Source organism: Heloderma suspectum, chromosome 3 (assembly GCF_057233095.1).
Source record: "Heloderma suspectum isolate Gila_16-S chromosome 3, 16-S_ref, whole genome shotgun sequence".
Classification (NCBI taxonomy): domain Eukaryota; kingdom Metazoa; phylum Chordata; class Lepidosauria; order Squamata; family Helodermatidae; genus Heloderma; species Heloderma suspectum.
In genome coordinates, this window is record NC_139460.1 from 275,021,417 (window position 1) to 275,046,040 (window position 24,624).

Below are 24,624 nucleotides of genomic sequence, written 5' to 3' on the forward strand. Positions count from 1 at the left end.
AGATCCTGATGCTGGGAAAGATTGAAGGCAAAAGGAGAAGGGGACGGCAGAGGATGAGATGGCTAGGTAGCGTCACCGATGCAATGAATATGAACCTGAGCACGCTACGGGAGAGAGCGGAGGACAGGAAGGCCTGGCGTGCTATGGTCCATGGGGTCACGAAGAGTCGGACACGACTTAACGACTGAACAACAACAACTAAAATGCACACATGCATATTAAAGAGCAGGGAATCCTTTCCCGGTCATTGTGGCTGGAACATCCTGAAGTCAGGTCATGCTGTGTGCATTCAGTCTGAGGTATCTTTAATCAGTGCATATCAACCAGTTAGGTAAGGGGTTAGGAAGTTGCAGCTATGTCTTCTTGCCACCATTATCTCGTCTGCCTTCACCTTCATCAGCCTTATAAATAAGCCCACAATAGTTACCAGCCTGCAAAAACATTTCTTAGCACGCTAAGGGCTAATATCCTGCATTTCCATGCTGACTGTGGAGGGGAACTTACCTTCCTTCACAGCCAGCGTAGAAATGCGGGCTACAAGCCTTTTGAATGCTAGTAACAAAACAACAACAAAAAAGCCTTCTACTAAGCAGACTGGTGGACGAGCATCCCTGCTCCACCTGCCTGCTGTGTTTCCATGCATATCATGGAGGAAAAGACTTTCCTTCCTCTGTGGCTAGCAAGGAAACCAAACAGGCTAGCAGAAGAGTGATGGAGCAATCTGTCCACCAGCCCACTCACTCACCTGCATGATTTCATGGCTGCCTAGAGCAACCAGAGAGTTGTTAAATACAAGGCTGCTCTTCACAAGATGAAATGCAGGTGATCTTCTCTGTCATTGTTTACATATTTAGTTAAAAGCTGCTGCAGGGCCCTGTGAGTTGGACTGAAGCCATGGTGCTGGGGTATGGAGGTTGAACCTCTTCCTCTTGCCCAGTTCCCCAATCTAACATCGCCCTTCCCATCAAACTGCTATCTGAAAATCAGATGAAAGATTGAATATCAATGAACTAGTTAACTGAAAAAGTTGAAAAGAATATATAAGATCATTGAAATACTTACAGAGTATGCAAAAAACAATACATATTGATGGTGAAAAAATAAAACAATTTTTGTCATGCTAATAAATATATGCTTATATCCTTGCAAGTTAAATGGTATATCATGAGTTTTGATTTCCTCGTTGTCCATTTCTATATGAACAATGGAACCACAGAGAAGCTGTCAAAAAATACCATCAAAAAGAACTGTGTTGGTCTCCTTTAGGAGACTAAGACCCATTTTGGGCAATCAAACAACCTATGGTTAACAAACCATGGGTTATTTGTGAGCCGCACCTGCAAGCAAGCTGATGCCCATCCGCCTGCTTTCAGTTAACAACTCCATTCCTGGGTTGTTTTGTGATGTTCGATCCCAGAACTCAGGGTCATTTAGGTGTTACACAACCCAGTGCTAATCCAACAATTGCCTATGGTTTGTCGTTTAACCCATAAACAACCCAGAGTTTTTAGGTTTGGATGTCACAAAACAACCCAGGAACCTCGGTTGCTAATTGAAAGCAGAAGTGGTGAGTGGGTAGGAGGCAGCATGTGTATCCCCACTCCAGTCCTGGGTTAAACAACGAGGAATTAGCCATGATGTGCAAACCAGGTCAAAATATACTCCAATGGACCAAAAGTTTACATATCCTAACTGCTGATTTTCCAGCCATTTTACTTTCCCCCCCAAGTATACACCACTCCTCTTCTCAACAGCTAGGTATCTGTTTTCAACTGAAAGAGGAATTCCAATTTATGACATTACTAAACTACAGATAGCCATGCATGCATGCATGCACTCTCTCTCTCTTACACTTACTCACACACACACACACACACACACTCGTATTTAAACACAGCCTTGAGCCAATGTAATAGCAGCTTTGAGTAAAAAGAGGGAATTAGCCAATACTTGAATGTATGCCTTTTAGCATAGACTCAGTCAATCTATACTGAGGATTACAGTCAGTTACTTACTGCGGCTAAATGAAACCATCAAAGACAATGGTAACAAAAACACAAATTCTTGTTCCCTGCTCTGCTTTGTGTACCTTTCAACTTGCGTATAACAGTTCAGGTAGCTGGGTCCTGGCAAACTCCAGACAATCCTGGGATCCAGAGATTGTGCCAACAACACCCACCACTGCTAATACTGTTGAAATAAGTCAAAAACCGTTTCTAGTCACAGAATACGATGCCACAGGCTGGAAGATGTTGCAATCTCATCAGTCACAGCTGCAGGGCAGTGTACACTTTGATCCAAGTTATGCATGCAGTTTGCTGGGAATGGGGTGGTGGTCAGTTTAGCACATCACATTTTTGGATTGGACCCTAGAACAGTCAAATTGAACTGGATAAGATTCGCAGCCAAGGAGGAGTGTGTCTACAAACATCTAAATTAGAAAAGAAATCCAGAGGCTAGAAAATTGCACTTCAAACACACTCAGACTGATGGGCTCCAACAAGAAGGTACCATATTAAAGCTTGCTCACAAACTGAAATGAGCAGTATAACTCTGCTAGTCAGATAAACATCAAAATACTTAACATGTAATAAAATGTACGCCCCATATTATCTGAAACCAACACGTTCTGTAGACTGGATGAACTCTCTATACTGAAAAAGTATGTTCCAATAGGAGTTCAGCTATGACAGAATACATCACTTCTGCTTAATCAATACGCTAATATTCTTTCAAACTATTATTGCACAATAACTAAGCAGAGTCTTACATAGAATGGAGCACTGATGTGTATCAGAGCTCCTGCGGAGTTGCAATAGAGGCACAGTACACCAAAACTGTATTAATGCTAGTGAAATTAGATGTCTACATTCTAATAAATTTCTCTAATGACTACTTGCAGCATAGAATTTCCTTGTCCTGTACATATGAACAGGCTCATCATCTCAGAGAGCAGTTTCAGATGCCTTTCACAAGCTATTTAGCCACCTAGAATGAGTTTAATAGTGTTCTACTGCAACTTTTTCTCTTAAACTTTCAGTACAGATGAGATAGACATTACTTTTGTATAAATTTTCACTATATGGTCATACTTGAGTCACTGGCATTAATAATGACATGTACTGCTTACTAAGTATTTCTAGAACGACGATATGTTCATCTGTAGCTTAAACACAGCAACATCAAAAAGAAATTGCTAAGATTACCACTGACTGAAATAAGAAGCCAGTCAAACAATATGTAAGTTAATGTTAAGGGAGCTCACAACCCCTTGAACTAAACCCAAAGCATATCATCTGCATCTTTACCAACCTGCCTAAAGTCATCAGAGTGTATGTTCCTGATGGTTCCACATGGGCCTATGGCCCAGCTGGAGTCCACCAGGAGAAAAGCCTTCAGTGTGGTGGCCCTCTTCCTGGGGAACTCACTGCCTTTGGAGGTCAGGCAGGCGCCAACATTGTGTTGCTTCCGGCACCTTCTGAAGACATTATTTTGGGAAGCCTCCCTTGAGTGACCATCCGTGGTTTATTAAATTATTTATTCTCTTATTTTTGCTGTTCTCTGCTCCAAAATCCTTTGATGTGAAGCAGTATATAAATATTGAAATTAAATAAATAAATACATTTTCAGGCCATGTTTTAACTGCAGAGGAATATACAACAGGTCTGTACAATACAGCTTAAGAACTTTTGGACAAGGAGACAATTTTTCCCAAGAACTGTTCGTAGGACATACAGAAGAATGGGTTTTTTAAAAAAATGGAGGAATTTAAAAAAGAAAAGAAAAACAGGAGTTTTGGAAGCAGATGAATGTATCAAGTTATGTAATGGTCAATTTCTGTGTTAAGATGAATCAGAACGCATGAGGACAAAATTAAAAATGTGCTATGCCTGTGTAAATTTTGCTCAAACAGCATACAAGATAAAGCAACATTTTTCTACAAGATGATCTGCATAAGTAATCAGTCTGCTTGCATCACATAGAAGTTAAATTGAAAAAGAATTGTTGTATTATGTAACCAAGTGGTCATTCCCCACTTGGCCATGGAAGCCCACTAGGTGACTTTGGGCCAGTCATAGACTCTCAGCCCAGCCTAACTCACAGGGTGGTTGTTGTGAGGATAAAATAGAGAGGAGGAGGATAATGTAAGCCTCCTTGGGTTCCTTGCAAGAGGAAAAAAGGCAGGATATAAATGCAATAAATAAATAAATAAATGCTTGAGGCATACAATTTATTTCTGAGCTAAGCAAAATTAGTGTAAATTTGTAATGTTGGAACAAGGAAAATAAAGACTCTTTTCACAATGAATATATCTTTGAGATTCTTGTGCTCTAGAAATAGCATAAAATATTGTCTGTAATTTCGTTTTAAAGCTCCCTTGCCTTGCTAACAGCCTGTGAACAGATTAACACAGAATAGTGCTGCACCAAATATTTTTCAGGATCAAATATCAGGGTGGAGGAGACGTCGCAAAGCTTCCTCAAAGGCCTCCAGATCTTGCCTCTCCATGCTAGTTCAGTTATTTTCAACTGGCTGCTAGTTCAGTGCCTTTCTTTTTAATGGCCCTCTGTTAGAAATAGTGAAGTCATAATGTAGCCGAATCTGATTGGCTACATGACTATATCACTGAAGGCAAGCAAAGTTATTCAGAGTGAGGGTACCAGCCATAAGCTTTGCTTGCCCTCAATTTATCTTATTATATAGCTAAATCTTTAAACTGAACCCTGAAGGCAAGCTGACAGAAGCTGGGAAACTAGCAGTTTGGGTCAAATCATCCCTAGGGGATGAAGATAGAAGTGTTTCTGCTTACCCAAATGGGGACAGGGTAGAAATACCCAGGAGCATACAGTAAAACATAATAGCCAGTCAGAGGTCGAAAAGCTACAGGGGGAAATAGATGTCTCTAGATGTCACCAGTGACATCTAGAGACGGAAACGATATATAGGTGTTTCTCCCAGCCAAGATGGGAGAATGAACTGCTTGGCTTTAAAGCAAAGCATAGAGACAGTGAACATACTGGGTACATGGAGGAATGGGGCAAATCTGTGGGAATCCAGTCATCTCTGGATATCAGGTCTACAGGAAAGGACATAATGGGGGTGGTGTCATTCTGTATGTCGAAGAAAACAGTGTCAAGCAAACTAGAAATCTTAAAAGGGGCTGACTCTTCCCCAGAATCACTGTGGATGACAATGCGAGGCCCCAAAACTAACAGTACTAGAGTCATGCTATCATCCCCCTGACCAAAATCCTCAGGGTGATCTTGAGATGGCAAATGTAATGAAGAAAACATCCAAAGGAGAAAGTGTTGTAGTGATGGGCGATATCAGTTACCCCCACATAGATTGGATAAATGTATGTTTCAGTCATGACAGGGAGGTAAACATTCTCAGTACACTAAACAACTGTGGCATAGAATAGTTGGACTTAATCCTAAATGGTGCCCAGGACCAACTGCAAAAATCAACTGGAAACAGTGGTCACAGTGTTATCAAATTTTAATTTAAGTTGAAAATTACCAAGGAAGTCCATCATAGTTACATTTGACTTCAAAATATGACGCTAAAATAAGAGAATGGTAAAAAGGAAGCTGAAAGGGAAGTCAGGAGGGCCAAACCTTTCCAGAATGCTTGGGGGTTACTCAAAACTATAATGTATACTGCAGGTCAGGAAAGGTAGAACGAAGTCCAAGAAGTTAACTGAAGTATTGTGTAGACCTCCAAAAAGATCTCTCCAAACTGATGGAATGTATGCCAAACTGGAAAATGCATCTCAATGTAAGCAAATCTAAAGTGATGCACCTTAGGGCAGAAACTCCTAAATTCACATATATGCTGTGGGATCTGAACTTGCAATGACTGACCAAGAAAAAGATCTTGGGGTTGTGGTGGACAGTTCAATGAAAATTTAGACCCAGTATGCAGCTGCTGTGAAAAAGGCAAATTACATATTGGAGATCATTAGGAAAAGAATAAAAAATAAAACTTACAGTATAATAATGTTTTTATATATGGTGCAACCACACTTGGACTTCTCTACTGTATACAGAAAAGGTGCAAAAAAGGGCAACCAAAATGTTTAATGGACTGGAGCAACTCTCCTATGAAGAAAGGTTATGTGGTTGGAGTTTTTAGCTTAGGAAAAAAAGTAAGGAGAGACGTGATATAAGTCTATGTAATTATGCATGGTGTGGAGTAAATGGAGTGAGAAAAGCTTTTCTCCCTCTCTCATAATAGAAGAACCCAGGGTCATCCCATGAAGCTGAATGGTGGGAGATGTAGAACAGATAAAAGGAAGTACTTCTTCACACAGTGCATGATTAAACTATGGACTCTGCTATCGCAAGATGTAGTGGTGACCACCGATTTCATCAGCTTTAAAAGGGGATCAGACAAATTCATGGAGGACACGGCTATGTATGGCTACTAGTTATGATGGCTATATAACATCTCCAAGTATCTAAGGCAGTATGCCTCTTTATACCAGTTGCTGGGACACACGCACAGAAGGGTACTACTGCATTCACATTTCGTTGTGGGCTTCCCATGGGCATCTGGTTGGCAATGTATGAACAGAATGCTGGACTAAATAGATCTTTCATCTGATCCAGCATAGCTTTTCTTGTGTTCTTATGATGTTTCTAATGATGAGATCAATTTTAAAAAATGGACTAAGGTAGCAACCAATCAAGACCGCAAACAGATTACAAAGATTATCAAGGAATGAAACAGAAAAGTGGGGTAAGGCTGCATTGCTGTGATGAAAAGCTTAAGACAAGGGTAGTATGTAGCTTCAGCCCCCCGTTTTACACATGCCCCAGAGAACTATCAAGAGGTGGAGAGCCATGATTTGCAGGGGGAGATAATGATTGTGAGACACAACTTCTCTCCTCCTCTTCCCTATTTTGGTTCAGCACTATCAACATAATTTATTATTAAATAATCAAAATTTCTCAGCCGTTTCCATAGTAGTGAATACAATTCTGAACTATAGTGAAAATATTTAAGAATATTTTTTCACTCTTGTAATTTTCACATTATGTAAAAACTCAAAACATAGTTCAATACTGTAACTGTATACAACTACTTCAGCAGTTCTATGCACACCTACCTAGCAGTAAGTCCTACTGAACATAGCGGGACTTACTCCAAAGTAAACAAAAACAGGATCAGGCTGTTAACAGTTCTTTTTAAAGAATGCATATATAACATTACTATTTGAATAAGCTAGTTAAGTGTTAGTGTAACTCAAATTAGAACATTTATATACGTGCCTTACCTTATATTTTAAAAAGAAAGGTTGGCATAAATGTACATCACGGTCCCTCCTAGTTAGCATCAAAAAGCATGAAGTACCTAGGTCCAGCATGGCCCAAATGCACTTAAACTTTGCCTCTTCCTCTTCTAATGATAATCCTTAACCATTAGGGTCCGGACACCTCTAGAACTATCAAATATAAGAGAAATACCTGGGGGCCCCCAATGATGTTCTCTGCAAATATTTGTGAAGCACAAAAATGCTGAATACTGTCACAGTTATGCCAACCCTCTAACATACAAACCATTTAGTCTTTCATTTAGAAAAGAGAACTAACATTTGATGCCTTAGGCCTTCATATATTAGGTTTTCCATTGAAAGTAGATTTTTCAAGTACCCTCTTGATGTTTTTTTAAATGACTCCGGAACAAGCAGTAAGGGAAGGAAAAACTGTTTTATGTCAGAAAATTCCTATAAAATTTTATATTTTATAAAATATAAAATGCTACTCTACAAAATAGTTTCTAACACATAAGAGAGTTTTATTCAGAGTTCAAGGACAGATAGCTTTTCAGGATTGACATGGCATTTACTGGGAAAAAACACAGTATTTTCTACACTGACAAAATTAATCAGTTTTTTTGGGCGCATTCCTATCGGGATGCCTGTCAACCAGCATTCTATGCAGAGCAGGAGGAGCGAGGGGATGATCTCTGTCTCTGCACGCCTCCCACTTTGCATTTTTGCTAGATAGGCTTTTTTGCCCGTCTAACTGACTAAGTGGGAGGGAAGAAGGCTGGGGAGGCAGGAGGCTTCTTCGTAAGCTGGCCTCCCCAGTCCCTTCCCTGCTCACAGAACTGCCCCCTTTCCCTCCTCTCTGAGCTCTCCTTTGTGACCTTGGAGAGGCTGCCAGCACTGTTCTATCCGTGCCAACTGTGAGGGGGAAGGGAGCTCAGACTCCTGGGTAGGGATGGACGAAAGGGACTTACCTCGTCCCGCAGCTTGCTTCGCGGTGGGGGGGAGGCGCTTCGGTTCTCCCCCTGAAGTTCAGGCGAGGAGGGGGAGGCGCCCTGCCTCGCCCAGCCGAAATTCAGGCCGGGGGGGAGCGCCCCATCTACCCGGCCGCGAAAAAAAAAGTAAAACACACACACACACACACCCGTGATAGGCTACGTAACGATTTACGTAGCCTATCATGGCTAGATTTCCAAAGTCAGCCGTGATAGGCTATGTAAATTGTCACGTAGCCTATCACAGGTTTTTTTTTTTACTTTACTTTTTTTTTTGCAATGGCAGCGGCAGCAGCCGGTCGGGAGACCGGCCGCCGCCCCCGCCCCCGCCAAACCGCCGCCGGGACCCGCTGCCAAGAGGGACATTCGCCGAAGGTAAGTCCCATCCCGGGGGGGGCGGGGGGCCGGCAGAGAATTTCCCCAACACTTTCGGGGGGCCGAATGTGTCGGCACTCGGCCTCCCGAAGATTCGTGGAGAAATTCTCCGCCAACCCTACTCCTTGGTCCGAGGTGACAGCATTGTCTTCGACCTTGGATCCAGCAATCTGAACTATCTTATCCCCACCCACCCTGATGCTGTCCAGGGGCAACAGGGATTGCTCTCTTAGTTGCTAGAGCTGTTTCATAACAAAACACCATAACACATAGTTAAGGTTTAGACTGCAATTCCTAAGCATACTTATTAGGAAGTAAGTTCCACTGAGCTACTGAGTTAACATGTTCAGGTACTGTCAGGATTTCTTTTGCCTCCACTTAACTTCAAATGCCGAAACATACAGACAAGAGGCTTCAGTCTACAGCTTTTAATCCATTACTTCACAGGGTCATATAGATGCAAATTCTCGGTGACTCTCAGTCTACAAGGAAATGTCTTCAGGAGGTTCAAAAGGTAGTTACGAACGTTTCTCACCGTTTGAAGAGGAAGTTGGTCTCACTAGCTTAACTTAAGAGGGGGGAGGTCTCTCTCTCTTGTGAGGCTTCTAAGCACAGCTTTTCATGCAAGGCCAATCAGGTAGACCGTCTAAGGTCCACCCCTGCCTTCTCTCTCTTTGCTCTGAGCCTGGCGTCTATTAAATCAGACTCCCCAAACCCCACCTCCCCCTGTTCGCTGTCTCTCACGTGTGTGTGTGTGTGTGTGAAGAGGGACCCTCATCCTCCACCAGCTAGACCTTTGAAACTGGAGGAGCCTGCCTAGTCATGTCTGGACTAGCCTGGGAAAATACCTCCCCCATGTCTAGCAGTTCTCCTTCAGAATCTGAACTACTATCCCACTCCCTGCACTCAGAAACACCCCTGACAAGTATAGTAAGAACTAAGAACATTAAACTAGTTTTCCCAGAAAATATGCTAACCCTACAGTTACTGACATTTTCAAAACAGTTCACTTTTGAAAAGAAAAGTCTTAATAGTAAAACATACAAATTTTTTTTGGTTTATATTTTTTGAAAGGGAAAACACATTAAGTACATATTTTACACTTGAAAATAATGTTAGTGCTTTGGGTTAACAAGCCACATTACATAAGGAGTCATCACATATAAATTATAAATATATAAATTATATATATAAATTATAAATATATAAATATATTCAAAAGTGTGAACATTTGTTTTTCAAGATTATATTTGCATATGAATGGAAGATATGATCAGCTAAGGAACTACTCCTTAGTTTAAAAGAGGCAGTAATATGTTTATGATGTATGCATGTTTGCTGAGATGTTAAGCTCAGTGAGACATACTTCCTAGTACCTATGTTTAGGATTGCAGCCTTACAACACAATCCTATGCATGCTTATTTGGAAGTGAAGTCCCATTGTATTCAATGGTGTTTACTCACAAGAAAGCATGAATACGATTACAGCTTTAATGGGCTGTATATGTTTGTTCCACTCATGTCATTCCATTCTCTCCTTTCCGCTGACAGAAGCTTTTAGATCAAGGAGAATTAAGTCAGCAGATTGACACCAATTGGTTATAAACGAATGCACTCTAATTATATGATAAAGGTATCAGACTTAGAAAAGCAATTCATTTTTCTTTTCTTTATACCGTATAGTAAAATAAGGCTAAAAGATTTTAAATAGTGAACACACACCTGCAACATGCTTTAGGTGACACACCTGTTTCACGAGATTCAAGTCAGTCAAATGGTTCTTTAGAAGGGAACAGAAGTTGAACCTGTAGCATTAACAAAGAGAACTGTAAATTGGCAGTTTTTAAAACTCAGTCCAATCAAGGTTTATTCTATAGGACTGAATATATTTCTAATTGCTGAGTTCCACAATACAACTCAAAGTGAGCCTGGACCACTCTACACAGCATGTTTACTTTCTAGACATTAGAATACAACTATGAAGTGTAACCTAACTATCACATTGGAAAATATCTCCACGGTTCCAGCTACAACCCAGAAAACAACACACAAGGGCCTACAGCCAAGCCCTACAACGTGTTCCAGTTTCTGGACAGGGACTCAGATCTGGAGGATTTTCATTAGGCATTTCTACATCAGATCTCCACACATGTGCAATTTATGCAAGAACAGTTTCTAGGGGACTAGAAGCCAAGTCCTATGAGGAAAGATTGAAGGAACTGGGTAAGAAGACTAAGAGAAGAGAAGGCTGGGGTGGGTGATGGGTAGGGTATGATTTATTTATTTATTGCATTTCTATACTGCTCCATAGCCGAAGCTCTCTGGGTGGTTTACAGAAGTTAAATACAATATTAAAAGTTTAAAAGCCATTTACAAAAAAGCACATAAAAGCACATAGACAATATACACAAACAACATATAACTAAAACCAACACTGAACTATCAGTCATAACTAAAGACACATCCAGGACCGATTAAAACTCATAATGTGCTACCAAATGCCTGGGAAAAGAGATAGGTCTTAACCTGGCGCCTAAAAGATAATAATGTTGGTGCCAGGCAGACCTCATCAGGGAGCTTGTTCCACAGTTGGGCGGCAACCACTGTGAAGGCCCTCTCCCTCATTGCACTTTTCAAGTACCTAAAGGGTTTTCACACAGAAGAGGGCCACAACTTGTCCTCTATCATCCAAGATTGTAGGACACGAAATAACAGGCTTAAATTACAGGAAGGCAAATTTCAGTTGAACATCAGAAAAAACTTTCAAATGGTTAGTCAGATAATAGAAACAACTGTCTAAGGAGGTTTGTTCTTGTTGTTCAGTCGTTCAGTCGTGTCCGACTCTTCGTGACCCCATGGACCATAGCACGCCAGGCCTTCCTGTCCTGCGCTCTCTCCCGGAGCGTGCTCAAGTTCATATTCATCTTTACAGCATCGGATTTTCTTTTCACCACCAGACACATCCGCAGCGGAGTGTCCTCTCGGCTTTGGCCCAGCCGCTTCACTCTTTCTGGCGCTACTTGGAAGTACCCTCTGCTCTTCCCCAGTAGTATATTGGACACCTTCCGACCTGAGGGGCTCATCTTCCAGCGTCATCTCTTTTAGCCTTGTGATACGTTCCATGGGGTTTTCTTGGCAAGAATACTGGAGTGGGTTGCCATTTCCTAATCCAGTGGACCACATTTTGTCAGAACTCTCCGCCATGACCTGTCCGTCTTGGGTGGCCCTGCACGGCATAGCTTATGGCTCCACTGAGTTACACAAGCCCCTTCGCCACAACAAGGCAGTGATCCATGAAGGGGGCCTAAGGAGGTGGTGGGCTTTAATTCACTGGAGATATTCAAGCAAAGACTAGACAGCCATCTGTCAGTGTTGCTTTAAACTAGATTCCAGCACTGAGCAGGGGGTTGGACTGGGTGGCCTAAATGGCCTCTTCCAATTCTATGATTTTAATAGGGACAATGGTACATGCATGTGTGGTTCACGTTTAACATGTCACTTGTGCATTTTTGCGGGAATTCACACCTGGGTACAAAACCTCTTGTAGGAACTGACCCCTAAGCACTTGCTCTCTGCTGGCATCCAAGTTCCCTACATAGGTTTGTGGCATAAAGTATGCACAGGGAAGTGATTAGAATATTACCTTACATTAAAAGGATAAAATTAATAGTTTAAAAGCTAGAATGATAAAATATGAAAGAGCAGAAGCAAACTATGAATAAAATTAATTATCCTTTTAATGTAAGATAATAGTTTAAACTTGAATGAACTGGAAAAGTGATTATGAAAAACTAAGAGCACGATCCATGTTGATGACTGGGGGGATTAGGATGGTGCATTGGTGCCTTTGCTGGCCCAATTGGCAGAAAGGAGCACTGCCAGGGGCAGCCTACCTTCATCACTAGAGGTCCCCACTGTACCTGGCAGGTGAAAAGCTTAGCAGGCAGAAAGCCCTTTTCAGGGTATTCCAAGGGCAGGGAGGAGACAGCATTAGATCCTCAGCATTAGATTGGAAGCTGTTCCAATCTGGGCCTATCTACTACCCCAGCCATGTAGTTGGTGTAACTAGTGCCCCACTACACACCCGGATTGTAAATACATGGATGTCAGAGGCTAAACAGCTCAGCAAAACTGCTCCCCCCAATTATCCATTCAGAAGTGGCCAGTTAAAGCTGACAGAGATGGGAATAAGGCAGTAGATCTGGCTCACTGCTTCCCATTGGCCTTGCTTCCAACTGCTCTGCCCACTATTTTGAATTCCAAATGCCTGCACCATTTGTTTTAAAAATTCTGTTCCTCAACATAAATAAAAACAAGCTGGAATAGATTTGTTAGCTTGCTCCAGTCATGCACAAAGGCAAAGGTTCCATCTCTACTAAGACAGAATTATTTTTTTCTGGCACACCATAGCATCGCAAAGAATCACGGGTACAATTCCTGTTTTCAGAACCTTGTGTCATTTCTGTGGGGATGTGGTTGCAACATTTACTGTGATGTTTCTGAATGGGTATGTTCACATAGCACAATTTCGCTCTCCACTGTGTCATTTTGGGCATCTCTATGCCTCCCCAGCTTAGTTTATTGGGTTCCTTGCAAGAGGGAAAAAGACGGGATATAAATGAAATAAATAAATAAATTGCACATTCATGATTGGCCACTCACTGAATTGTGCGGGTCCATTACATGACATCATCATTGTCCAGTCATTATCCCACCAATTCTGCCCACCTATCCTATGTTTTCCTCAAACAGAAAAAATTTGGTATTTTTTCCAAATATGAGCTAATGGAGCACCATGACCTCCCCATGTATTTCTCCCCTACTGTGAATGAACCACTGTGTGTTGGAGGATGTGGTTGGTTGTTTTGGGTGCAGTCACGATGGTGAGGGCGGTGTTGATGGGCTGTGGAGCGTGTCGCCTTTCCGTGCCATTTTGGGTCCTCGCCATTTTTGGCTTGAAGCATTCTGAGCAAGGCAGCAGAGCAGCACGCTGGCCTCCTGGGATGCCCCCTTGCTGTGCATTCCCAGTGAGTAAATGGCTGAATAAACGGCAGAGATTGTCAAAAGCACTGAATGGGGAGGTAGGGGCCCCGGGGAGATGGGGGGGGCGGTCTGCATGTCAGTCCCCATCCACCAGTAACGTGCAAGGGGAGGGAATGGGGCAGGAACCAGGGAGGAACTATCACTTACACACCAAGCATGCATAATGCTTCTTTGTGGAAAGGTGGCGATGCCTCTGAGCGCCATCACCACTCCCGTGAAAAGGAAAGAAATGAAAAATAATGCAACAGGGTCATCCATCTAAAGAGAACAACCCTGTCCTGCAATGATACCAGATGGGGAAAGAACTGGCACTGATGTGGAATTCTCCGCCCGTGTGACAGAGCTCTTCATTTCTGGTTGGGGTTGTAGAAACACGGCTGTTTTCCACTTATTTTTTATTTAGATGGTGCAGTATTTGCGCACTTCTGGAGTTACCTCCTTTGGAAAATGCGCATTTGCAAACTTCCACCATAAGCGTCTTGTGCAATTCCTCATTTTAAAAAAAGATGTGTGCACAGATGAGCGTCGTACATGCAGCCTCCTCTCCCAGTCAGCCCCCTGTGGCTAGACAGCCGACAACGGCTGTCTAGCGGAAAATAGCAGGGCAGGAAAAGCACGGAGGGAACGATCCCCCTCATGCCTCTCCTGCCTTGCTTTGGATAGGTGGTTGCCTCCGAATTTGGGGGCGGCCGCCTATCTTGATAGGATTGCGCCCTATGGCATGTAAAACAATAAAAATAGCGAGTGAAATAAGTAGCTGCAGGATCTGTGCCTTCAGGCTCAGCAGGTGGAGAAACCAGACTAAGGGCTCAATGGGGATGGCCATAAGTCTCCAAGGCTTATGGCCATCCAAACCAGAGTGGGAGGTATGGAGGAGACGATCTTCACTTCCGCCATGCCTCCCACTCTATTTTCACTAGATGGGCTTTTTTGCCCTTCTAGCAGAGGCATTAGGGAGGGGGAGGAAGGAGGCCAGGGGGGCCTGGGGATATGGCATAAGCCATTCCCTCCCCCCCGGTACACCCCCTTTCCCTTCTCTCCAAGGTCACCTTTGCAACCTTGGAGAGGCAGCCTGCACAGTTCTTTCCACAACAGTTGCAAGGGGGAGGGGGCAGGGTGCTCAGACTCCTGGGTCCAAGCACTGTCCCCAACCTTGGATCCAGGAATCTGAACTATCCTATGGCCCCCCAGATTCTGTCTAGGGGTCACAGGATTGCTCTGTAACACTTTTTCAGCTACCATGCTCATGTGTTTCTCTAGCTGCTCTGGGATTAGTCTTGGATGCACGACCACACCATGTCCTGTACTCTACCTCCTGAGCATTAGCGGAGAAGGGGCATGCTGGCTTAGGTTAGTCTGGGAGATTTCACTGCGCTGAGTTGGGGTTGGTCTCCTGCTGGAGTTCATCTAGGGCCCTGTGTGGTAGCAGGAAAGGATCCTGGCATTCCTCCCTGATCTTTGCTCCTCCTCATTTCCTCCTTTTCCGCCTTCCTCTTCTTTGTTCCTTGTCTCCATTCTTCCTTCTCCTTTTTTCTGCCTCCCTCCCTCCACTTTTTAAGGTTGTTCTAGAGCTCCTGCTATGATCCTGTTGTTCTCCCCTCCCTTCTTGATGACTCAGCTGCCCTTTGGCTGTTCTACTTCCCTCTTCTCTACTCCGCTTCTGTCTCTCCTCTCACTGTTCCTTCTCCATCCATTCTTTTTGCTTCCTCCCCTCCCCCACTCCCCTCTATTGCCTGGGCCATTTAAATAGTCAGCTACTTGTCTGTTCACCTGGTTGCTAAGAAACCCAGGGACTGCATGGTGTGTGTTGCTGATCTATATGCAAGGCCTCACTCCTGGCCACCTCACCCAAACTTCCTTTGCAGTGGGAAAGTCCCGGTGGCAGATACCGACAGCTCTCCACAATGATCCCAAGTTATGGAGACAGCAATCCTATGGCCGCTAGACAGCGGCTAGATGGCCATAGGATATGCTGTTTTCTAGGAACCAACCTCGGAGCCCATTCTCCGAGGTCGGTTCCTGGAAAACCGACCTCCCCCAACTTCCGCGCTGCCTCTGAGGCTGCGCGGAACAGCCCCATCCTCTGTGATCGCAAGACGTGCACAGAGCGGCCGAAAATGGGCATGGCTGGGGGTGTTCCGGGGAGGGGAGGGCGTAGCTATGTGTATGACACATCCAATGTGTTGTACAGCAGCTTCCTTCCCCACTCCTAGACGTGCAATCAGCTGTCTAGCCCCAAACACAGAGCAGGAGATGCACGGAGGGAACAACCCCCTCCGTGCTTCTCCTGCCCTGCTTAGGATAGGCAGTCGCCTCCGAGTTCAGAGGCGGCTGCATATCTCGATAGGATTGCACCCTAAGGATATTAAAATTGAAGTGAACTATAGAAAATTCCAAAGGGATCTCTCCAAACTGTGAATGTGCCACAAAAAAGCAATGTAAGTACACTGGGACTAAAAATGTATAACTTTATATACACACATGAATGGAGTCTGAACTGCCAGGGATTATATACACATTCTGAGGCATGCAAACAATACAGGAACAGGGGGAAAATCTGAGTGGTTAATGCATGGGGGGGGGGAGATATGGAGAGTACTACAAAAAAAGTTGAGGGGTACACACAAATATGAAAAAAGGGCAAATGAGAGGCCCTTAATCAAGGAGTATAGATGTGAAGGCCCAGGAAAAACCCCCAGAAAAAAATGGGAAAAAACAGGAAAATGAATAAAACCTGCTCCTGACCCCCAGGAAAAAAAGTCCCTGCAAAATAACCAGGGGGTTTCTTGGTCTTTTTTTCCAGGCCTTCACCTTTCTATCAGAGATGGGCTTCTTCAACACTGAAAACCACATTGTATATTGTTGCCACTGCATATTCAGACTTGCTCCAAATCAAGTAAGATACTTATGATTTTAACAACTGCCTCCAACAATCTATAGTTTGAACTCTACATGGAATATTTCTAATTTAATGCCCATTTTGATACTGAGTTGAAATAAACTAGAGAAGACTCTGAGTCCTCACTAATATTCTAACCCTATTGAAATGGGGTAAAAGGGTGGATTTTTATTGTGAACATGCATTTTACAATTGTGTCCTGAATGTGCATACCAATATTAATTTTAATACCTATATCTTCAAGGGGCATATTGCATTATGTAAAACACAATGCAATGTGCCCCTTGAAGATACAGGTATTGCAATTATGAATATTTAATTAAATTATTAAAATATGTAAATTTGCTTGTCCCTTTAAAACAGGTGCTGGGGTTCTTCCTTGAATTACAGAAGGATATCCTGAATGTGCATGCCAAATTTCATTCCAATATATCAGCCTTCAAGGAAGATCTCACACTGAATTGTAGCTTACCATTTCCTCCACCTCTTGAAAATACCTATGGGGGTTGAGCTGGTATTTGAACTTGAAATGGAGGTTGTGCCCTAACTATGTGGATCCATGTCAGTATTTGGTCAGGGACATTTATACAGCATTACACAGTTGCCCACTTTTGTTCCATGATATAGGACTCAAAATGCAGAAGATGGGCAGGGGAAGAAGCACAAGAGGAGGGAAGAATTGCCAACAAAAATAGACAAGTTTTGGTATCAGTTTACTCAAGTTCTTGAAAATATGGCCTTACTTCCTTGAAGAGAAACAGTTCTATCCATTTCGTACCATAGCTCATCACTATCTCAGAATTCGTCACTATCTCCATGCTTCCCTTTCTTCCAAAGAAGCTTTTAAAATTCCATTCCTGTTTTTCATAAAGAGCTGCAAGGTTCTTGCTTGTAATTCCAGGCCACAAGTACACTTACATAAATGTTTGTGTCATAGGCACATGAACAGTACCCATCCTTAAAGGAACACACCCTTGAAATATCACTTGGGCTACGAAAGACTCAACTAGTTTCAACTACTAACCCCAACTCCACCTATTAACTGCCATAAGTAAGTAATTTGGGGTGCAATCCTATGCATGTTTAGGCAGAAATGTTCTACCATTTCCAGCATGCCCCAGCCAGCATTGCTGGCTGGAGAGATGCTTGGAGTTGTAGGTCTTTTTTCTGTCTAAATATGCATAGGATTGCACCCTTAATTAGGACTACAACCCTATGCACATTTACTTGGGAGTAAGTCCCACTGAACTCAGTGAGAATTACTTCTGAGTAAACATGCATAGGGTCAAGTTGTAGACGTACAAGCTATCAAAAAATAATTTCCAGTACTGGAAAGTGCTTCAGCTGGTCTATTTTCCTTGCAATCAACGTTTTATAATCCATAACAAACGAAAATTACTAAGTGTAGTATTTCTTGAAACAACTGTTCCAATAATAGCAGGATGTTTTGAAATCATAAAAATCCTAAAGATGAACAGTTTGTAAACATTTAATATCCAGCTCATTTGAGAACAAAATTATAACACGTTTAAAAAGGCAACAGATATAATTTGGCATTCCTTCTAATCGCTACCCATTTAATTACAGAAGCTGCACATGTAATATGAAGATAACATCATGTATGCTACCCTGAGCTCTCCATAGGAAGAAAAGATATCCAGCCTAATTTAATAGTTAATCTACAATGGTGGTCACTAAAGAACAGCAGACCATTGTATAATCAATTGTAAGCCTATGGACTTGTTACTAAACACACAACTAATCTATTACATCATCACACCATTCTGGATATTAGAACAACAATGTACTTTGGGGCCCCAGTACAAAATTAACAAAACACAACCAGATAACACAGAAGGCTGACAGCAGCTAGATTTAAGAACTCATCTTGGATTACAGAACATGCAAGTGCAGGATTAGGTGTGAATAATTATTCTATCCTACCACCTAATGCCAGGCTCAAATGATTAGGGCAGGCCACCTGGCAAACCTGGCACAGCCTACCAGAGAGCTTGCCCACCCCCAACATGCACAGCATGTAGCATAACCATCAACAGAGTCCATGTCAAGCGGCCACTGTTGCTGATATAAAGGATACAGAGAAATTAGCCCAGTGACCCAATGCTGGCCTGAATGGAATGAGTCTACTTTGGTTGTGTCAGTCACTTGCAGCACAACCCTGTTCTTATTTCTACTAAGAAATAAACCCCATCGAGTTCAATTGTCATATTCCTAGGTAGGAGAGCTAGTGTGGTATAGTGGTTAGAGTGTTGGGGGACCTGGGTTCAAGTCCCCACTTGGCCATGCAGCTCACTAGGTGACTTTGGCCAATCACCGACTGACTCTCAGCCTAACCTAGCTCACTGGGTTGTTGTGAAGATAAAATGAATAGGAGGAGGCTCCTTTAAGGAAAATGTGGGATATAAATGTAACAAATAAATAATTAAGTATGCATAGGATTTCAGCCCTATTTATACATACCATTATTATATATTATTTATTTTATTTACTTACATATTGATTTCTATCTTACTCTTCTAATGCTTCACTCAGGTTGGCTTACAACTAGTAAAATCACAATAGAACTACAATAATAACAATAACATACAGTAAAATCTAATATAATAGAGGCAGGCATAATGGGGTGAGGGTGGTGTCTATAGCCGCATTCCCCAACCTGGCGTCCTCCAGATGTCTGAGACTATAACTGCCCTCCCCCGCGCGCCCCAAATACGAGCACAAAACAGACGCACACACAATACGACTTTTGAAAGTTCACTCCCCACACTGACACCCGTCTGTCCCCACCCCTGTGTCTATAATCATTCCCCGCTTTCACGACTCATCACAACACCTCCCCCCCCCACACACACACATCCAACTCTTGGTTCCTCTGAATCTGGACACTATTTAACAACGACAGCGAAAACACCACAATCTCGTATTTGCGACCCGTATTCAAGGGGCTGGATTATGACTTCCAAAGCACCACCAAAAGAGTCAATACAAAGACAACGAAGAGCCAGTGGAGGCTGGTGGCTCCGATTTCGGTGGGGCTGTGCATGCCTTCTGGGTTTCAGTCAAAACCAGCAAGAACCCTAAAGGAGCTATCCAGAGTGCGGAACCCTATCTCCAAAACAAGTTCAGCACCTTGGATAGGCCCGTCAGAGTTCTGACTGAAACCCAGAATGGATTCACAGCCCCACCGAAATCGGAGCCAGGAGCCGAGAGCCACCCGCAGCGTCCCTTTAAGCCCTCCGCCCACTCAAAGCAGACATCTCGCCCATCCCTGCTCCCTTGTGCACAAAGACACTTCAGCCTCTCGGCCGCGGCCGCATTTTGCCGTCCATGTGCCACTACCCTTTCCCTCTCCACTTCCACAACCCACACCCTACCTCAGCCCTTTAGAGGGAGAGGGAACGGACAAAGGGGCTCCCTCTTCGCCTGCTTAACCCGACTAAGGCCCCGCTCCGACTTCCAGTACTGGCGCTGACGGCGGCAAGAGGAGAGGACGGCAAACTGACTCGGGCGGCGGAAGCGACTGACGCTGCCAGCCTACCTCAAAAGCTGGCTCAGTACAACGGCGAGGAGAAGGAAGGGAAGGAAACCGGAGTAGCAATGGCGGTGGCGGCCGATATTCTCCCTCACTCGGTTACTCTCCCCTAGCACCAGCCGCCTTCTGGGAAGCGCCCTTTCCGAGTCCCCCTCAGAGCCCGGCCCGCTCCTGCTTCATACCGTCAAAAACGTGACCGTGCCTCAGGACCCCGCTCAGCCGGGCGGCGATTGGCTCAGGGAGAGCCTCGTCCTCGTCGGGAGTGGGCGCGGGCGCGGCTCAGGAGGCTCCCATTGGCCGCGCTGGACGTCACTCACGTTGCATAAACCTCACGTGTCACTCCATGTTTCCCTCTCAAGCGGGGTCGCGAAAATCGCGGAGGAAACCGACGAGGGGACGGGCGCCGCCGCTCCACGTTTCCCTCGTTCGTTGGTTCGAGTCTCCCCCCTGTCACCCCCCCCCCCCGCTCCTCCGGTTGCTCCAAGGAAAGTTCGGCGTCCTCGTGCACTCGGGGGGGGGGGGTGTGCCGGCCGGTGTGCCAGGCTGTTTGCGTCATCACGGGGTGGTTCTCAAATGCCTGGGGATCGAGCGGTGAGCCTGAGAGGGTCGGTCGCGAGGCGGTGGCTTCGGGGCTGGGGTTGTTTGCGTGGGGAAGGGCTGACTGCGTTTCTTCGACGTCCTGAGGGGGAGAGGGCGATTTGGGTTGCCTGGAGGCCGGTGAACATACTTTGGGGTATGGTTCAGCACCTTTGATAGCTCCTTTGGGGTTTGGGCTGGTTCTGACTGAAACCCAGAATAGATTCAGAGCCCCGCCGAAATCGGAGACACCCGCCTCCAAACGTTAAGCAACAGGGTAATTATTGATTTGTGGGTAGGGCCCGCTCCAGCTATGAAAGGGTCTTTGCCAAAGTGTTCCCCAGTGGGCTCCTAGTGTCGGTGGGCTTATCTGGTGACGGGAACAGCAGCACCCTGAATTAGTGGCTGTTTTAATCTTCCTTTGTGTTCCTGATTTAGAGTTACTTTGGGGCATTGTGGGAAATTAAAAGGGGTTTGCCAGAGACTGCCATTTTAATTTCCTCCAGTAGGCAGCAGTGACATTCTGTGGCATTGTGGGAAGCATTGGGTTATACCCAATGTTGGGCTAAGTCTCTTTAATTTCAGTGGGTCTACTCTAAGTAGGATGCCCATTCAATACAACCCATAGGGTGATTCCAGACAGAGCATGCCGAGTCCTACCAATCGATAAGCATTGTGCACCTATTCTCTCTGTTCTTTAGTGGGTTTTTTTTTTCTGGAAAGAAAAAAGACAGAAGCAGCAGTGGTAAAGCAGGGGAGGGTTATAAGTTGAAGATGTTGTCTGAACCTCTTGCAGAAGTCCATGAATAAGATAGGGCAGTTGCAGAATTTTGTCTGGAAGCACCTTTAAAATGGTGGCTGTTAGTTGCCTGATACTGCTTCAGAGTACTGGGAAAAAAATTAAAGTGGGGGCAAGATAAGTATGGGCGGTGGGCTCTGCTGGAGTGCTCTAGTGTCTAGCAGCTGTCTATGAGGGCCTACCGATGCCAAGCCTGCATACATGTAAATTAGGATGCAATCCTATACATATTGACTTGGGAGTGAGTCCTATTGAACTCGGTGGAATTTGCTTCTGAGCAAACGTGCATAGGGATTAGTCCTTTAGAGTACTCTGCCGAGTCAGGTTGACATTAAAGACTGACTTGGGTATGACCATCGCCACCAAAATCTAGGAGTGGACAAAAAAAATGAGAAGGATTTAGCCTGAGTGGGAATCTTTTATATTTTCAGTAGGGGTGTGCTTTGGATTTGACTGAACCAGGCTGATTCAGATAGTTTCCGAAGATGTCCAATTTGAACCAGGCTCCTTGGAAGCAGACCAGATTTGAACATTCCTAAAGATTTGTTAGCAAGCTGGATTCAGAGAGTGTTTCTCTGAAACTTAGACATTTCTCCCCAAATTCTCCACATAAGGAAAACATAAGGGAGGGAGAAGGGAGAGGAGCAGTTATCGTGTTGTGACTGACAGCTCTAGCTTCTATCCGTAGTGAATGGTTTTACCAGGACTTTCCAATCCTAGTACTTTGGGGGAGGGATGTTGAAGTAATATGTCGCAGAACTGATCCTGTGTTCAGTGCTGTTTGCTAGTTCTCTCTCCAAAGAGCATAAATGTTAAATCGTTTTGGTGGAGTCTGTGGGACCTAGCAGAGTATAGCATTGGGTACTTGCTTGGAAAATGCTGGATGTTCAAGTCCTTCTGCCACTGTATGTTCCACATCCATCACTCACCCCTGTCCTATTACGCTTCCTGTGACCTTTGTGCCAATTGAGCAGAAAACAAAAAAGTCTTAATCTGGTTTTCATTCATCATAACTCTCTAGGACCTTCCTTCTGAAATTTTGCAGGTTTCTTGTCAAGGGATACCTCTATGACATATGTCACTTTCATACAAATTGCCAAAAAACAAACATGGGGAGGGGAAAGGGAAACAAATCAATTCCCCACCCCCAAAATGTGCACATTCCCCTTCTGCAAAAAGTGCTACATCCATCCTTCTGGAATTTGCAGGTTTCTTAACTAGGGCCACCTATGCTGTATGCCATTTTCATAATAATTGGCCACACAAAATGTAAGGAAGTAAGCATCCTTTTTGGAAACTCCCAAATAATAAAGGCTGTGCTTGTACAAAACTCCCTGCACTTATTCATGTGAAGTTTTGCAGGTATAATCCCCTCGTAACAGGTACTGTTATACCTGCACATTTAATCTAGTTCTGATAACAAAAAAAGTTGTAGCTGTTTGTTGAATTCCAGTGATAGTCAATGGGAGGCACAAAGATTTGGATTTCTGAATCAAGATTAGGATCCAAGTTGAAGTGAGAGGCCTCTGAATTGGGCTGTTTTCTGAATCAGGGTTTGAACTGAATCTTATGGTCTGTGTACTCCCCTACTTTTCACCCATAGGGCAAAGTGTGTGTGTGTGTGTGTGTGGTGGGGGGAATAGAGATTCTGAAAGTGCCCTCCCCCTATGCCATGGCATTGATCTGTCATCCCTCACACATGACAACTTTACACTTTTAAAGAAAAAACACCACAGTAGGAGATCAAATTACAGACTTCTTGTTATCTGTTCTCATGCGGTCAGATAAGTAGCAGAAAGAGTAGTGTTCTTTCTGCCTAATTATGCAGAGAGGCATCATTAACATATGGCATTACATTGATTTAGTAAATATGTAGGTAAGCCTAATTAGTTTCAAATAGTGCATTAAAATGGGGCAGCTGCTTTTGCCTTGTCTGTCCTATGTTCTTTTTTCAGTGCAAACATATGCAATATATATTTGGATGACAGAATGTTGGTTTCTCCTATTTTGTTGTGCCTCCATTTCAAACTGTATTCCAGGGAGCCTGAGGATTGTTCTGTGACAAGATCAGCAATGATAGATGTCTTTCAAGGAAGGTTATCTTGCCTTTTACCATCAGTCTCCTCTTACAGTTTGGTATGTTCTGGGGTGTGTCCAAAGTTCCCAGGAAACTATGGTGAAGCTCAAGAAGTCGCAACAGTGCCCTCATGTGAATATTTATTTATTTAAAACATGTATACTCCACTCCAGTTGGAAAGGTCTTACAGATCAAAATAAGACAGTCTCCCTGCCCTCAGACTTACAGTCTAAAAAGACTTGACACGAAAGGAAAAGAAAGATGGGGAGGAAAAAGGAAAATGTTATGTTTCTTTTAAGGACCAGCTGTAATGCAGCCAGACATTGTTGGTCTTCTTTTCATGATCAGATGGAATAAAACCAGTTCAAAGAGAGGAGGAGTCAAGGATTGCTGGTGACTTAGCTGAGCCAGGGAAGTGGCCCTGATTCCTGTGACTCCCTCTTCTGCAGCCTGATGGAATGCTACTCAATGTGTCTTGAAAATACTCTGCAATATGCAGAGATTTTTCAGCAGACAAGCAGAAAGGATTCTTTGAAGAATGTTTGAAAACCACTGCTCTAAATTGCTCCATTGGTTAATTTCAGGATTTGGGGAAGAATTACATAATTAATGTTCATAGAGTACCTTTCTTTGGTCAATATGATTGCACAGGTAAGTCAAAGCAAGTACTCCTTGGCTCCTATTCCCACCCTCTCCTAGGAGAAAGATGCTGCTATGTCATCCAATCTGGACTATGCCTGGGCCAGATAGGATGGATGTCTATTTGGAAACAGCTCATTGTTGGGAGTTTGAGTCAACTACAGTATCATGAAAACCACATACCAAGGGAATGTACAGTGGAAATAAGTTGGGGAGGCAGGAAGAATTGACAATCTATTCTGCCTAGCCCCCTTGACCTACGGACAATGCCAGACTTCGATTTTATATAAAAATATAGGGAGCAGGGAGAGAGCCAATCATTATTTCATATTATGGATTGAAAAAGCATTGCCGTTAAATTTAGAAAGGATGAACCACAAATAATAAAACAATTC

General features: G+C 43.7%; 1 protein-coding gene across 13 annotated transcripts in view; it reads right to left on the reverse strand.

The window, feature by feature from the left end:
* Positions 1–20,300, reverse strand: part of PER2 (period circadian regulator 2) — a 66,259-nt gene extending 45,959 nt beyond the window's left edge. For 6 of the 13 annotated variants that reach the window (XM_084847061.1, XM_084847062.1, XM_084847058.1 and 3 more), the window contains exons 1-4: positions 20,145–20,300; positions 10,366–10,448; positions 2,090–2,369; positions 746–976 (exon numbers count right to left, since the gene is read on the reverse strand). The gene's annotated coding sequence lies outside the window, so the exon portion shown is untranslated. Of the gene's footprint in view, positions 1–745; positions 977–2,089; positions 2,370–8,247; positions 8,373–10,365; positions 10,449–20,144 lie in introns of all 13 variants that reach the window. The other 7 variants (XM_084847059.1, XM_084847063.1, XM_084847054.1 and 4 more) reach the window with 4 other exon arrangements.
* Between the last annotated feature and the right edge of the window lie 4,324 nt (positions 20,301–24,624).